The following is a 4,911-nucleotide window of genomic DNA, read 5'->3' as shown; positions in this document are numbered from 1 at the left end:
TTTGTTCTTTGCAGGATAACATAAATTAAAAGAAGAGCAATTATATTATGCTTTCCTTTTGAAATCATACAAAACGGTTCTTAACAGAATATATCATAAAGCACGCAAAATAAATAACTTGGATGATTTCTTCATCAAAGTATATACTATATAAAATGGGATTCTAAACCTTCTCAATCAGAAAGGTATATGAACTTTTAAAAGTAATAATACATAACATATGAACTTTACTCTACTAATAATTATTGTTTTTTTATCCCATTATATATATAATGTCAATCTTATTAATGATAAAAAATGATACCGAATTAAATTATGACAACCAACTAAAAATAAAATATACTTAATGAGAGACATTTCGAATAAGGGAGTCACTCACATAAAGACGTTTGAAAAGTCTTTTTTTAAAGACGTTTTTTAATAATTAAAATTTAACCTATATAATCGATTAAATTGTGTTATTTTTGTCAAAATTAGACCAAACAAACGAATTTGACCGAAAATCGATAAATCAAATCTTGAACCGATCTAAATTAATATTCTTTTTTATAGAAAATGACTATAATACTCTTATTATAAAAAATGACTAAAATATTCTTATTATTTATATTAATTTTGAAAATCTTAAATTCTAATTCTATGATGACATAGAGAGAAGAAAAAGGTTAAAATTTAGAGTTTTAAAATATATAGTAGAAATATTTTAAGTCATTTTCTATAATAGGGATATTATAGTTATTTTTATAAAAAATATTAATTTAAATTGGTTCAAGATTTGGTTTATCGATTTTTTGGTTAAACCGATTTATTTCATCTAATTTTAACAAAAATAACACAGTTTGATTGATTATATAAGTTGAATATTAATTATTAAAAAAAACATCTTTAAAACATATGTTTTAAGCGTTTTTATGTGAGTAGCTCCTTTCGAATAATTAAAACATAACATATTCAAACACAACACTCCCGAAAAGTTTGGGATGAAGACGCATAGTTTTAATTCAATTAGAGTGAGTCCCTATATCGTGGGGATGATAAATAAATAATAGTATATAATATATTTTAATAAATATTATATTATTTAAAAATTAATTAAAATATATATATAAATTACTATTAAATTTGATTTTTATATTAAAATATTTTATAATACAAAAATTATTTTATATTAAAATTATACAAAATTATATTTTTATTTTTATTTATATTTTTGTATTTATTTTAATTGATAAACTTAATCTTTTTGTATGATATATGTTTTTTTTATTTTTTTGTTGTTATTTGTTAGAGTAGTTTTTTTCTTCTTCCTGTCATATAGTTTTAAAAAAGCATATTTCTTTTTTGAACTATTGACATGTATGTATTTTTTATTATCTTTTTTATTTTATCTTTATATATATGTTCTTCGTCTGAAGATCTGTTTTGAATTCGTTTACTTTTTTATTTTTAATTTCTTGATTGGTATATTATCTAAGTTTAATAATATTATTAATGTTGGTAAATTTAGTTCCTATAATCAATGAAGAATATAAATGAATAATATAAATGATGTTTTGAATAAATAAAATTTTTGTAATATTATCTATTTTATTTATTGTAATAGAGACTGAGTTTTAATATTTTTTATTAGAACAAATATTTTAACAACAATGTATTATTGAGAATCTTTTTTAAAGTTAAAATTATTTACTTTGACTTCAAATATAAGTATTAAGTTGCATATGTTGTGAAAAGATAAGATAGCCTGAGGTGGATGTCCATTTTTCATAAGGTTCAAGTTTTCAAGAGAAATTACATTTAATAAGGTTTGAAAACATAACCTTATGTATGTATATAAATAGAGGCTTAAACCTCTGAGATACACAACAACATAAATAAAAGTATTTTTCTCTCTTTTCTCTCCATATTCTACTAATACAATATCAATATATTATAATAGTATTGGTGAATATTAATATTAGAGTCTTCTATTTATACATATTTATTTTATATTTTATCATATCTTCCTTATTTATTTTACAACATGTTATCAACACGAGACTTTGATCAAATTTTAGGAAGACTTCAGGTAACAAATTTTCATTATGTCGAATCTCTCTCATCTTGAATTTAATGCTCTTGATATATCTGAAAACAACTATTTATCATGGATACTAGATGCTGAAATCCATCTTGATTCAATGGATCTTGGAGATACCATTAAGGCTGAAAATAATGTATCCCAGAAGGATAAAGTCAAAGCCATGATTTTCCGACGAAGGATTGAAAAATGAATATCTCACATTACAAGATCCTACAGATCTGTGGAAAGACCTTGAAGAAAGGTACAATCATCAAAAGACAGTGATACTTCCTAAAGCCCGATATGAATGAACGCACTTGCGTCTACAGGATTTTAAATCCATAAATGAATATAATTCTGCAATGTTTTGAATCACCTCACGAATGAAATTATGTGGGAAAAAGATAACTGATAATGATATGTTAGATAAAACTTTCTCGACATTCCATGCCTCGAATGTGCTCCTGCAGCAGCAGTATCGAGAAAAAGGATTTAAAAAGTATTCTGAGTTAATTTCTTACCTTCTTGTTGTTGAACGCAACAATGAATTACTTTTAAGGAATCATGAAGTGTGCCCAGCTGGCGCCGCCTCATTTCCTGAAGTAAATGCGGCAATTCATAACCCCAGAAGAGGTAAATGGCAAGATTTTGGTAACAAGAAAAATTATGGAAGGAAGAAGAATTATATTTACAAAAAAGGATCTCACCAAAAGTGGGATAAAAAAAAAACTCTGGGCAAAATAAATCAACAGAGAATACATGTTTCCGTTGTGGTGGAAAGGACCATTGGTCACGTACCTGTTGTACCCCAAGGCACCTAATCGATCTTTATCAAGCATCTTTGAAAAAGGATGACAAAGGAAAGGAAATAAATTTTATTTCAAATGATGCTGAAAATTACACCACTCATTATGATGTATCTGATTTCTTTGAGGATCTTGAAGAAAATATTGGTCATTTGATCAATGATAGAATAGTTTAATATGTGAGATTGTTAAGTATTCATGTAAATAGATAATGTAAGGAACTTATTGTTAAGTTTTATTTTTTATGTATTTAAGTTTTAAATATGATGTATATAAATAATGAAGTATTAATGTTTATGTTTATGTTTAAGAATTTTGAAATCACTAAATGTGTCCAGTTTTAATAATAATAGTGATAATAATAAAATTTTAGTGTATGACATTGTACAGTGTTTCTTAGAAAAATAATTCCAATCAAGAATTTAATTTGACTGTGCATGTATTACTACTCATTTTATTATTATTTATCTTTGAAGAAAATGGCAAGAATATATAATGAAGATGTATGCCTTGCGGATAGTGCAAGTTCGCACACCATTCTCAAAAGTGATATATATATATATATATATATATATATTTTACCCATCTTGTGGTAAAAGAAGAATGTGTTAATACTATTATTGGCTTGGGTAATGTGATAGAAGGTTCCAAAAGAGCTATAATTTTATTTCCTGGAGGAACAAAATTCATAATAAATAATGCACTATTATATACCAAGTTTCTGAGGAACTTGTTGAGTTTCAAAGATATTCGCCGAAATGGATATCATATTGAAACAATGAATGGGGAAAATCATGAGTATTTGTATATCACAACCCATGATTCAAATAAAAAGGTTATATTAGAAAAGTTACCATCACATTCATCTGGGTTATATTATACCAAAATTAGTACAATTGAATCACATGCTATTGTAAACCAAAAGTTTACTAGCCCAAATGAATTCATAACTTGGCATGATCGATTGGGTCATTCGGGAACAATCATGATGCGGAGAATTATTGAAAACTCCCATGGACATTCACTAAAGAACCAGAAGATTTTTAAATCTAGTGAATTTTGTTGTGCTGCATGTTCTCAAGGAAGTTAATTTTAAGGCCATCACCAGTAAAGATTGAATTTGAGTCCCCTGAATTCCTAGAAAGGATTCAAGGTGATATATGTGGACCTATCCATCCACCATGTGGATCTTTTAGATATTTTATGGTCATAATAGACACATCTTCGAGATGGTCACATGTGTGTTTATTGTCTTCTCGCAACCTGACGTTTGCGAGATTACTTGCTCAAATTATTCGATTAAAAGCACAATTTCCAGAAAATCCAATCAAAGCAATTCGTCTTGATAATGCTGGTGAATTTACTTTCCAAGTTTTTTATGCCTATTGTATGGCTAATGGAATAAGTGTTGAACATCCACTAGCTCGTGTTCACACACAAAATGGGTTAGCAAAATCACTTATTAGACGCCTCCAATTAAATGCTAAACTCTTACTTATGAGAACAAATCTCCCAACTTCGGGTTAGGAGCATGCTATTTTACATGCCGCAGCACTTATTCGTTTAAGACCAACGAGTCACCATAAGTTCTCTCCTATGTAATTAGCTTTTGGTAAGCAGCCAAATGTTTCCCATTTAAGGATATTTAGGTGTGCGATATATGTTCCCATTACACCACCTTCTCGCACCAAAATGGGACCCCAAAGAAAATTGGGGATATATGTTGGAAATGATTCTCCCTCTATAGTAAGGTATCTTGAGATACAAACTGAGGATGTATTTAAAGCCCGAATTGCAGATTGTCATTTTGATGAATCAAAATTTCCAACATTAGCGGGAGAGAATAAGCTTCCTGAAAAGGAACTTAATTGGAATGCATCATCCTTGATGCATTTGGATCCTCGATCAGTGCAATGTGAACTAGAAGTTCAAAATATTATATATTTGCAAAGAATAGCAAATGAATTGCCTGATACATTTTTTGATACAAAGAGGATAACCACGTCTTATAAACCAGCGAAAAATGCCCCAATTCGAATTGAT

Source organism: Arachis ipaensis, chromosome B2, assembly GCF_059453495.1.
Source record: "Arachis ipaensis isolate K30076 ecotype BB chromosome B2, ASM5945349v1, whole genome shotgun sequence".
NCBI classification, from domain to species: Eukaryota; Viridiplantae; Streptophyta; class Magnoliopsida; order Fabales; family Fabaceae; genus Arachis; species Arachis ipaensis.
The sequence above is the reverse complement of the archived record's forward strand: the minus strand, read 5'-3'. Positions refer to the sequence as shown.